The sequence below is a fragment of the Saccopteryx bilineata genome, chromosome 1 (assembly GCF_036850765.1).
Source record: "Saccopteryx bilineata isolate mSacBil1 chromosome 1, mSacBil1_pri_phased_curated, whole genome shotgun sequence".
Taxonomy (NCBI): domain Eukaryota; kingdom Metazoa; phylum Chordata; class Mammalia; order Chiroptera; family Emballonuridae; genus Saccopteryx; species Saccopteryx bilineata.
The window spans coordinates 367,717,604-367,730,844 of record NC_089490.1 but is presented as its reverse complement, the minus strand read 5'-3'; the positions used below and the strand labels follow the sequence as shown (position 1 = coordinate 367,730,844).

At 39.9% G+C, this 13,241-nt stretch overlaps 1 protein-coding gene across 2 annotated transcripts in view; it reads right to left on the bottom strand.

Annotated features, from left to right (window-relative positions):
- Nucleotides 1-13,241, bottom strand: part of NELL1 (neural EGFL like 1) — an 854,093-nt gene that overhangs the window by 400,837 nt on the left and 440,015 nt on the right. The window lies entirely within an intron of this gene.

Here is a 13,241-nt window from a genome sequence, read left to right as displayed (position 1 = left end):
TTAAACATTAGCCATAATAGATATTCATCATCATTCTAATTTTATATCTCATTATAACCACATGTTTAAGTCTATGATAGATTGCATTATTGGTCCCCATTTTTTAACAACTCTCTAAATCCAAACCCTTTGCCAGGTAACTATTTCATTCCTCCTGCTAAAGAAAGAGTGTATTTCCTTGCCTTTTGTTTTGTTCTCAGCCATGTGAATTGCTATGGCCAGTGGATGTTAACAGATATGACATAAGCAGAGGCTTAAAATGTGTGTGCAGGCATGTTTGGCTTGCCTTGCACCTCCCTTTGTCATACAAAACAGGACTCAGCACACCTGCCATCCCAGCCAGTCCCTGAGAATAAACGATTTTTAAAGTAATGTTGAGTTTTCAGATGCTTTGTGATGTATCACTGTTGTAGCAATAGCCAACTAGTATATAATCAAACCACTCTCTCTCATTGTACTTTAAAACTCACCAAATACATTATTTACTCTATGCCTATATTTCTGCTATTCTCCTGCTTGAAATACCCTCTCTCTACAATTTTCATTTTCAAAATGTTTTATATTGTCAGGACCTAGGTCCAGCCCAACTTTCGTAGGAATAAAACTTCAGCTGTTGATCTGAGAATGAGTAAGACTACCCAACTCCTATGCTATTTGCAGGCTGGAGCCCAGACAATAATTATTTATTCTCTAAATCAGTGATTCTCAATCTGGAAGATGCCACGTAGTTTGAGAACTCTGCTCAGGTGCCTATGACAGACATATGTCTTTTCCTCTACCTTATCCAGTCAGGACACAACTCATCCCCAACATTTCACAAATCTCAATCGATCACTCATAATATCTCAGTCCCTCTTTCCCACCTCTGAGCACTGTCAGAGGCCACCTTTCAATTTTGGCCTCACAACCATAAAAGCCTCTAGTATCATTTACTTAATATGATATTTTCCTTTGATTTTTTTTAACTCACCTAAATGTACTAGTAGGGAAACTTTAGAATAGAAAAAGAAGTGATTTCCTCACTGTGCTCTTCATAATAATACTATTACTAAATGTCCTAGCAAAGTGCCTTTAGCATATTCCGGTGTCCCATTCTTCCTCCTTCAGAGTAGAAAGGGGATGGGAAGTGCACTGGGTGATTTCATAGTTAGAGTGCAAAACCCTTGATGATGGGGATCAACTCTCGTTAAATACTTGGTAATTGGTGGCCAGACAAGGCTGATAACATTAAGAAATATCATGGGCCAAAAAGGAAATCCTTATTAGAATAGTTGGACCATAAAAAATTACCCTTACTAGTTTACTGGCCAGTTTTAGGCAGCTCATATTAGTGTCTAAGCATTCAACTTGACCAGATAACATATTATCACTCTTTAACCCCAGAGTCCATTAACATGGACCTGGGTGAACAGGGTCAGGATGGAAGAAGAGGATGGGAAATACTCTAATATGTTATACATTCCTTACAATGGCAAGAGCATGAGCTTTAAAGAATGAAGAATTTGGATCTGAATCCCAAGTATATAATTCATTATTTGAGTGAACTTGAACAAATCCCTGACCTCTATGAATTTGTTTCTGGATCAGTCAAACAGAGATGGCAGTGCCTATTGCATGTTCTTACAGTGAACGTTAAATGACTTGAACACAGCAGAAGCAAAATCATAGTATAGAGTCAGACCCACGCTACCAGTGCAGTAGCTAATAGCTATCCATAGTCGCCCTCTACTTCCTTTTTTATTTATTTTTTTATTTTTTTATTTTTCCAAAGCTGGAAACAGGGAGGCAGTCAGACAGACTCCCGCATGCGCCTGACCAGAATCCACCCGGCATGCCCACCAGGGGGCAATGCTCTGCCCCTCTGGGACCTCTCTCTGTTGCATCCAGAGCCATTCTAGCGCCTGAAGCAGAGGCCACAGAGCTATCCTCAGCGCCCAGGCCATCTTTGCTCCAATGGAGCCTCGGCTGCGGGAAGGGAAGAGAGAGACAGAGAGGAAGGAGAGGGGGAGGAGTGGAAAAGCAGATGGGTGCCTCTCCTGTGTGCCCTGGCCAGGAATCAAACCCGGAACTCCTGCACACCAGGCCAAAGCTCTACCACTGAGCCAACCGGCCAGGGCGCCCTCCACTTCCATTTTTAAAAAACAAAGCATGAAGGGATTCTGGGGACACATAGAGGTTCTTAGACAAGACAGGCACCAGAGGTTAAGTGGTTTATAACAGTCAGTGATGAATGTGATTGAAGGGAATCAGTAACAGAAACAGACACCTTTGTGCTTCTTTTTTTTTTTTTTTTTTACCGGGACAGAGATAGAGTCAGAGAGAGGGATAGATAGGGAGAAACAGACAGGAAGAGAGGGAGATGAGAAGCATCAATCATCAGTTTTTCATTGCAACACCTTAGTTGTTCATTGATTGCTCTCTCATATATGCCTTGACCGTGGGCCTTCAGCAGACCGAGTAACCCCTTGCTTGAGCCAGCGACCTTGGGTCCAAGCCGGTGAGTTCTTTGCTCAAGCCAGATGAGCCTGCACTCAAGCTGGCAACCTCGGGGTCTCGAACCTGGGTCCTCCGCATCCCAATCCGACATTCTATCCACTGGGCCACTGCCTGGTCAGGCTACCTTTGTGCTTCTGACACTGTTGGCACTAAAACCATTGCATAGTTCTTGGTGTAGTCATTTTCAAAGTGTAGAGAACTTACATCACAACACTTAGGGACCTACTAACTGCTGATTTCTGGGTCTCATCTACAGTCTACAAACCCTACATCTCTGAGGTGGAGGCTCTAGATTCAGCCTTTGGAAAAAGTTCTCCAGCTGTAATTATGCAACCTGAAGTCTGTACATCACTGACATAGTGACCTATTAACTCTCAAGGAGCCTAGAGTCTTTGCCAAGGCACGTGGAATACAGGCAATGCCTCTTGGCTTTGGAGAAGAGGCAATGTCAGGTAAGCCTTTCATCTACAAGGGTCTCTTATTGCACTTGAAGTCAATGGTTCTGCTACTAGGAAAAACCCACACATGTTTAGATAATTAGGGCCAGGAAAACCGAGTCTTGGTGCTACTGTCACTATTAGTTTAATAGTATATCTTCAGGCAAACTGTATTTTATTCCCACCTAGGAGCTCATTATGCCTGGATTTACTACTGTTAGATTCTCAGTTGTAGGAACTCCTCATTCCTACTGCCAATCCTATTAGAGTTTATAAACACAGATAGAAGCACAGAGTCTAAGACATTTCAGTTTGGATTCACATCAGGAGTTCACTTGTGTGCTACCAACTAAACTTTTGACTGATGGCAACCTAAGAGAAGAGAAGGCTCATGCTTGCTGGACATCTATTGGATGTGACACAAATGTAGGCAAACTGCCCAGGGAAGCTAGGCTCACTTCTTTCTCTTTTGTAAAGAATCCTTCATTGTTCCTCAATTATAATGAGGTAATTTCAGTGGAATCAAATTTAAAGGCCTAAAATTTCTATAATGACTATTCCAATTCAATAGCAAGTACTAATTGGTTTAAGACTAGTAGGATGAACCTTGTCAGGAAACTGTCACCTGTTAACACTGCACGCTCAAAACCTGAGGTGGACCAGATTTGGCTCACAGGCAGCTCTTTAGAGTCCACCCTCCTGTGATTTATAAGTAGCACTGTTACCATATTTCCAGCACATGAGGAACACAAAGAGACTCCAGAGACAAGTACCTCCTCAGTCACCACAGTCCTACAACCTTGGGAACGATCTCACCTCTCCTCAGGCGAGAACCAAATTTTACTTCAGTGAAACAACCAAGGGAGAATTCAAAACAGAGTGATGCTATTGGAATTCTGAGCTGGGTGATGCAGATGAGGACAAAACACACATACACAAACACACAAACAAACAAACAAACCAATAAACTGCATAGCATCTCTATTTAAGTAGCACTTACTATGCTCCAGGCACTACACAAAGTTTTCTCCCAGTAACCCATGAAGACGGTGAGGAAACTTTAATCACTACCACCTATTCCCTTTCAAAGCAAAGTAAGGAGCCCCAGAAATAGCAAGAAGAAATAATACACTATTCTAATAGTGGGGTGGGGGAGGAGGGATTTCAAGGCAAAGACCTCCAGAGCTGGAATAAGTATGGTGGACAAGATAAAGGCTATAGGATGGAATGGAAGCCACACAGAAAAACATGGGACTTCTGGTTAGATCAGTATAAAGGTTCGGTTAACTGGACATCTTCGATGCCAACAATATAAGTCCAAATCAAACTGCGCAAAGCCTGCATTTGTCCATTCACTACAATAGCAGTCATCCCAAGGAGGATAGTTTAAAACTAGGCTCCAATATTTAAATATGTCCGAAGACAAAACACCACTATTTTGAAAAGACAAATGAAAATCCCATTGTCATGATGATCGAAAGTGTCTTCCACTTTGTACTATCAGTGAACAACAACCATTTACCCATTGCTTGTGGAGAATCTAAATGGAGAAAGATCGCTCTCTAGCTTAGCATCCTATTTTTTTTCACTTTAAAGATGAGAAAGGCATAAATTTTCAACCAGCACTGTCACACATTATTTCAGCGGATTACTTTTGAATTCTAAATTAGAACAATTAAGGACATTTTTCACCTGATTAGAATTCATCATAAATTCAAATAACAATGGGAAGTATTTACAGTGATTAAGGGTGCTCTGTCCAAAATCCCTTCTCATATCTCTTTGCATCAGGTTATAACATATGTGCATTGACAATAAAATCAAGCTCTAGCCTGACCAGGAGGTGGTGCAGTGGATAGAGCACCGGACTGGGACACGGAGGACCCAGGTTCGAGACCCCGAGGTCTCCAGCTTGAGCACCTGCTTGAGCCCAAGGTCGCTGGCTCGAGCAAGGGGTCACTCAGTCTGCTGTAGCCCCCCCCTCCAGTCAAGGCACATATGAGAAAGCAATCGATGAACAACTAAGGTGTTGCAATGAAGAAATGATGCTTCTCATCTATCTCCCTTCCTGTCTGTCTGTCCCTATCTGTCCTTCTCTCTGACTCTCTCTGTCTCTATCACACACACACACACACACACACACACACACACACACACACAAAATCAAGCTCTAACATTGAGTTAGAGAGAAAGAGAAAGGCAGAAAAAAACAATTGAAGAATGATCAGAAATAAAAATCCAGCCATGTGGAAAGGCCCAGAAACCAAACAAAGGAGATGTTATTTACAGGTGCTGATAGGGCTCACCCACGTCCCAAGGTACAGAATCCATGGGAGACAGCTAAGTAAATAGGGTCTCTCTTTTGGAAATGAGAGAGGGGCACAGTAACACTGCTTCCAATTTTAAATAGCAATTCAGTAAACTGATTCTTTTTGCAAGGTATTTATTTGTAGCCTGAAGCAGATTTTCACATATAGTGCCAAGACATATTTATCCTGGCATAACCTATTTGTATGAGAGATGAGGAGCAAGCCATTTGCAAGTGCTCCTCATTATGGTGCCAACATTTAGAATGATTTACCTTTTGAATGTCAATAAGAATGGATTCCATTGATCCTAATCACACATTCCCTCTCATCCACTGGCATGGAGAGGAAGGGAAATAAACAGAGTCAGATTACAGGGATTAATTAAATACAACCTGCTGCATTAATTCTGCAGCCCATACTGAGAAATCATGCTTGATGTGGGGTTATGGCTAATCTGAGCAAACCCAGGGTATTTATTCAGCATGGGGACTGAAGCACCAAAAACACTAAGGACAACAGGTCTAGCAGTTTCCTAACTTGAATAAATGAGATGAATTAGCACTGCTTCCTTCTCTTTCCCTGCTCTAAGCTCCTCTGGTGTTTTGCCATGACCAAAGCACCTTTTCTTCTTCCTTCCATCCCCATTGTCCATTATTCCTTCTATTATTTCAGATTGGGAATATATATCAACTGTATTATGTATGTGTGTGTGTGTGTGTGTGTGTGTGTGTGTGTGTATATATATATATATATATATCTGTGTGTATACATATGTGTGTATATGTACATATTTTTTTTAGATTTTATTTATTTTTTATTTAGACAATTAAATTTAACTATATATATACTGAGAAGACAAACAGTGGGCTGGACCACCTGATTACTTCAACGTGGCAACAAGGTCAGTAGGGGTCCTTATTCATCTACTGTGTCTTCTACTTATCACTCACAGTGGTACCCGGAAGCCTTGGAGAATGGGGAAGAAAAACTGAATGCTATAAGTCAGATTTTGCAAATTATGATCAATATTTTGTGGAGAATATGAAGTTTAATAAGCAGGGACTATTTGGCAATATGGCCATGCATTTCAGTTTGATTAGGAGAGTCCGTTTCTCCCTATCGGTTTGGCTTACTGATTTAATAGCACCCTCTTTCACTCTCAGAAGGATGAGATTTGAATGACAAATATACCGTGTGTATAATGAGGGTGCTTACTCCTGGATTTAAATCTTGGCTCCAGACCCTTTTGGCCAGATGACCCTGGACAAGCTTCTAGCCACTCTGAGCTTTAGTTTTTCTGCTATCCCTGTATATAGTAGGGATAACAATGGCACTTACTTCACTGAAATTATTGTGAGCATTAAATTTTTAAAAAGTATGCAAAGCATTTAGAAGAGTACCTGGCATAAAGAAACAGCCATAATTATTATTGTCAATTAAGACACAGATCAGGTACTACTCCAAGAATCTTCCTCAAATCTGCTCCCAACTTAGAAACACACTTCCAGACTAGGTCAGATTCTCTTCTATTGCATTACAATAGACACACAGACACTCTCTCTAGATATGAAGGCACTAATCAAGTCAATAAAAAATTACTTAGAGAATGTCATCTACCATATACTAGACATAGTATGAAGCACTATTTCTGTGCTTGCTTCTTCTTGAAGACAGAGAATCTGCCTTATTCATCTTTCTATCCATCTTGCCTAGCACATAACTTGCTCTCAAATATCTGCCGAACTCAATTGATGGCAAGGAAAAAGAGGGATGTCCCTGCTTTCCCTTGGAGTAATGAAAACAGATTACATGAAAAAAGTGGAACTTACACCGGCTATTAAAGTGTGGGAAGCTTTTGACAGGCAGGGGAGAAAATGTCATTCTCTATGTGACAAAGTACATAGCTATTAAACTAGAAAAAAATGTGAAAGTGCTTTGAAATCTCCACATATCTAACTATGAGCAAAACAGACAATTAAGAGTTGGACAATATTTCCAGGAAATCTTCCAAAGGGTCTATAATTTCATTTTCTTCATACTTGCCTCTACAGTGAAGCCTGAAATGTACCCGATTTGCCTCCACCTGTCAAATAACTCATCTAAACAAGGATGCCAGACCAATGTGTGCCTCATGCCCCAGACTTGTTCTGCCCATATCCGTCTGAGAAGTTGTAGGTAAATCAAAATCTTGCAAGTCTAATCAAATTTGAAATGCACAGGGGGAGCTAGCTACTTAGAGAGATCCCATTGTGACTTCTATTGTAAAGTAAATATATTAATAAAGAAAACCATACTCTGTTATTCCTATTGTTTCTAAACCTCCATTTGTTTTCAGAAAGCACGTCCTATAAAATCAAGGCAAAGCAGCATTTCACACACACACACACACACACACACACACACACGTCAAAGAGTCAAGCCTTATAAGCCCCATGACCTGCCAACATTAAAAAAATATCCAGTTTACCCCACCCTTATTATCCAGAAATATCTAGGTTAAGCTGCAAACTGCTTTTAAAAAGGAATTAAATAAGAGTACCATTTCTGAAAATGTGCATAAACTGCCTCAGACTTAAACATGTATATAAAGGATTTGGCACAGTATTACAAATACCAAATATTGCACAAATCACTGTCTTTGTGGTCATGCAATTATTAAATAAAAAGGCTAGATCATGGCCAGTGGCTCAGTGGATAGAGTGTCAGCCTGGTGTATGGATGTCTGGGATTAGATTCCCAGTCAGGGCACACAGGAGAAGTAACCATCTGCTTCTTCCCCCCCCATCTTCTCCCCCTTTCTCCTCTTCTCCTATAGCAACCAGTGGCTCAATTGGTTCAAGCATGGCTTCAGGCACTGAGGATAATGCTATTGATCTGAGCATCAGCATCAAGCACTAAAAATAGCTTGGTGCTCAAGCATCGGCCCCAGACAGGGTTGCCAGATGGATCCCAGTCAGGGCTCATGCAGGAGTCTGTCTCACTATCCCCTTCTCTCATTTAAAAAATAAGTAATTAAAAATAACAGAGAAAAAAGGCATTAACAAACAGACTCTAAAACTGATCCCTCAGGAAAAGTGACTGCACACACCCAGGTAAGGTATGCAAACAAAACTATTTGGGAGATAATACCTGAAATCAAGGCTATTTTCTCAAGCCCAGAAAGGAGAAGAGAGGGTGGGTTTAGAATTGGAATCAACCACATGATCACAGAGAAGGAGGATATGATCAACTGAAAAGACACAACACAAAATCAGTCTTCTGCCACCATATCCTGGGCCTGGCCCGTGGAAAAGGGGCTTTGTCTCCACTAGTCCACATATGATACAGGAAACCAAAAACCATAAAATAACTACTGTGAGCTAACAAGCTTAGGCAATCCCTTGGTCTGCTCATCTGGAACGACCCTGGAGAATTGCTACTGGTTAAAATGTAATAACACAAAGTCTAGAATTTTAAGATATGGAAGGAGCTGAAGAAAAAGTCTAGATCAGACATCAGTGACCCTACAATGTTCCATAAGTAGGTCTAAAAAATAGCCCTTAGAGTATATTTTCAAAATGTTTTTGTTGGACTTGCATTCATTCATTGTAGGAATGACAGAAAACATATTTAATATACAGTTGTTTGGGCCTTTGAAAACCAGATCATCATAAAGTACATTTTACTAGGTTCAAAGAAAGTTCAGACACATGTGTATGTAATTTTGATTGCCAAAGTCATAAAAAAAATAGTTTACTTTCATTGTAATAAAATATCTTTCTAAAAAAAGATCAGTGCAAATGCAATAACAAAGCATTAAGGGAGATTGATCCAATTTAGAGAAAACTGGGAGAGGAAATCATCAGAAACAAATAAGGACAAGGTAATGGATGGGAGCTTTGACAGTGATTAGGAATTGTATGAATTTTATGATGAATAAAACTTGAGTTCAATAATTTTATATAATACATTATTTTTTCCAAATTTCAGGCCCCAAAATTAAGGTATGTCTTATACATGGGAGCGTCTTATACATGGGGAAATATGGTATATCCTGATTCAGAAATGCAAAGGAACCAAAACCTCAATGACTTGAGACTATAAGGCAAAAGTCAGAAAAAGAACACTGCTTGTCTAGAAACTGCAAGAAGCTTATATAAATATCCAAAAATGGAGACAATCCATATAGCATTAACAATGCTAACAACGCATGGTAGTATTCACATATTGTTAGTGAAAAAAGCAATTCGTTAAAGGTTCTATCATGTTTAAAAAAAAAAAATGTGGGCCCTGGCCGGTTGGCTCAGCGGTAGAGCGTCAGCCTGGCGTGCAGGAGTCCCAGGTTCGATTCACGGCTAGGGCACACAGGAGAAGCGCCCATCTGCTTCTCCACTCCTCCCCCTCTCCTTCCTCTCTGTCTCTCTCTCTTCCCCTCCCGCAGCCGAGGCTCCATTGGAGCAAAAGATGGCCTGGGCGCTGGGGATGGCTCTGTGGCCTCTGCCTCAAGCACTAGAATGGCTCTGGATGCAACAGAGCGACGCCCCAGAGGGGCAGAACATCGCCCCCTGGTGGGCATGCCGGGTGGATCCCAGTCGGGCGCATGCAGGAGTCTGTCTGACTGCCTCCCCGTTTCCAGCTTCGGAAAAATGAAAAAAAAAAAAATGTGGCCCTGGCCACCTGGCTCAGTGGATGGAACATCAGTTCAGTGCGCAGACATCCCAGGTTTGATCCCTGGTCAGGGTACACGTGAGAAGTGATCATCTGCTTTTATTCCCTATGCACTGAGGCAGCTCGGTTGATTTGAGCATCGGCCCCAGATGAGGGTTGCCAGGTGGATCCTGGTTGGGACGCATGTGAGAGTCAGTCTATCTCCCCTCCTCTCACTTAAAAATAAATAAATAAATAGCAATAGAAGTGTATATACCAAACAATTAATAGTTCTCTCTGGGGTATGTTAATAATTATCTATGTACATATAAATATACACACCAAAAAGTGACTACATAGGCAAATACCATATGCATAAATGTATGCTACCAAAAAATTAACAGTTCTTGTTGAGTGAGGTGACATGTAAATTTTGCTTTCTTCCTTTTATGTATTTATACCAAACACAAGTTCCACAGTAAGCATGAACATTTTTATGATCATAAAAGTACATCTAAACCAGTGGGACTAAAAAAGTGAACTATTTTGTTAGGGCCCCATACCAAAATTTAATAATATCATCCTATTAGAATGAGGAAATATGAAAGAGATGATATTTCAGAATATCAGCAAAACTTTTAGAGAAGAGCGATAAGGTCAAGGCTAGATACGTTTGTATTAACTAATGAAAAGTGACCTAGTCCAAATCCTGTACCTTCCTAATGAAGAGACTCTAAAAAGCATGAATGTATGCCCTGGCTGGGGAGCTCATTTGGTTAGAGTGTTGTCCCAATATGCCAAGAATGTGGGTTCAATCCCTGGTCAGGACACATACAAGAATCAGCCAATGCTCAGCCATGAGAAAGAATAACATATTGTCATTTACGACACCTGGATGGACCTTGAGACCATTATACAGTAATATCTTGGTTTTCATTGAGTTCAGTTATCGTCTGTTTTGGTTTTCGTCGATTTTTTTCCGCGAAAAATTGTCCCGGTTTTCGTCAGTTCCCTTGAATTTCATCAGCGTGCCCACAGGACCTCACTGCTAATTTTGCAAAAACAAAGGGCGACCCATGTGTTCTGCTCAATGTGGCGTTGTTTCTCGTCATGTGAGTATCACCTCATGCATCTAGCCAAACAATTCCATTGCTTTCCAGTGTTTTTGTGCTTTTTTTTACTGGTTGTGAGTGCTAATACAGTAAATGGATTTACACTGATTCATATGGAAATAATTGCCTTGGTTTTCTTTGGTCTCAGATTTCACCAATTGTTTTCAGATGGATTATTGATGAAAACGGAGGTATCACTGTACTGAGTAAAATAAGTAAATCAAAAAAAGCTAAGAACTGTATAATTTCACACATAGGTAGGATATAAAGCTAATACTTATGGACATAGATAAAAGTGAAGTGATTATCAGGGCGAAGGGGATGTAGAAAAACGCGTTGGGGGAAGGGTGTAAAGAGGGACAAATATGAGGTGACGATAAATGATTTGACTTTGAGTGATGAGTATACAACATAATCAATAGTTTAAATGCTATAGAGATGTTTACTTGAAACCTATATACTCTTTTTGATCAATGTTACCCTGCTAAATTTAATTTTTAAATAAAATTTAAAAAAGAATCAGCCAATTAATGAATAAATGAGAACAACAAATCAATGTCTCTCTCACTCTCCCCTTCTCTCTTTCTAAAATGAATCAATAAATAACATTTTAAAAAGTGAAATAAAAGTAAAAAGCATGTATGTGCCCTAATCTGCTATGTTTATCATTTTGGTCAATGATTTACATGGACATCTATGTTATACTGACCAGATACACAGAAGACACAGAACACGTCAGTAAGGAGAGAAAGTATTAGAAAACAGAATTTAAATCCAAAAGGACCACAGCAGGCAGGAAAATGGAGATGAGCGCCACAAAATGCAGCTATATATGGACGTGTGTCATTTTTCTTTCATTTCTGTCTCTAAAAAACATTTGCGTAATTTTTACACAATATATTTAAGGAAGCTTACAAAAATGCATATAGTAAATTAAAAAGACAATTTTGCATCTTAGGTGAATATGATAGAAATCAAATCTCATTTTTTTGGTGGAAAAAAATAGAAATATATTGCTGCATTGAACTGTCACATGTAAGGGTGAATCTGCCTTCAGTCCTAATTGGATTTCAAATTCTGTCTTCAAAGTGTTCTCTCTATCTCTGTCTTATCTTTGTATACTCTGTTTCAATTTGTGTGTCAGCCAATGCTGTTACCACAGCATCACAGACAAGCAAGGTGGGAGAGAACCACGTGGAAGAAAAGATGGCCACTAGTGGTTGGAAACCCACACTTTCGCAATTATGAGCCACAAGGAAAAAAGTTTTCCCAACATCTCCAACAGATGATGAAAACGCTTGGGCTTATTCTAATTGGCCTGTTGAATCTAATTGAATCAAATGCCCATCCATGTGTTTGAGGGTTCAGACTAATCACACAACCACCTCAGTGCCTAAAGGTGAGCACGAATGATACGGTCTACCGGAAAGTTCTGTCCGTTTTTGGAATAAAACAAAATACAAATTTTTCTTACTGTCAATAAACTTTATTAAATAATATAATTGCTATTATTATTAATGATTTCTTGCCAGTGTGAGAACAATTTGTATATCCCATTTTTGAAAAATGTTTTATCTTTTGATGTGAAAAATTGAACCACTGCTTGTTTGATATCTTCTTCATTTTTGAATTTTTTGCCCTTCAAAAAATTTTGTAAGGACAAAAACAAGTGATAGTAGGAGGGTGCTAAGTCCGGGGAATATGGTGGATGCGACAGAATTTCCCAGCCTAGTTCTGCATTTCTTGACGAGTCCCCAAAGCAGCATGTGGCCTGGCATTATCATGATGCAGTATGATGTTCTTCCTATTGAACATCGCCGGCCTCTTTTCTTGGACTGCTGTCTTTAAATTATCCAGTTGCTGACAATACTTCTCCAAATTGAGCTTTTCGTTTGGTTTTAAAAGCTCATAATGTATTGGTCCTTGAATGTCCCACCATATACACAACATTCTCTTATTCAGAGTCAAATTTGGTTTAGAGGTGGAAGGGCTAGGTTTTCCAGGTTCACAATATGCCCTTTTCCTTACTATGTTTTCGTAGGTAATCCACTTTTCATCCCCAGCTATCATCTGGTTCAAGAAGGGCTCGATTTTGTTCTGAGCAAGCAGAGATGTGCATATGACGACTCGATCATCCAAATTCTTCTGACTTAATTCATGTGGCACCCATCTTGAATATTTCCACACCAATCCTATCTTCTGAATGCGGTCCGAAATGGTTTGCTGAGCTGAATTAAGCCTTTCTGCAATCTCCGATGTTG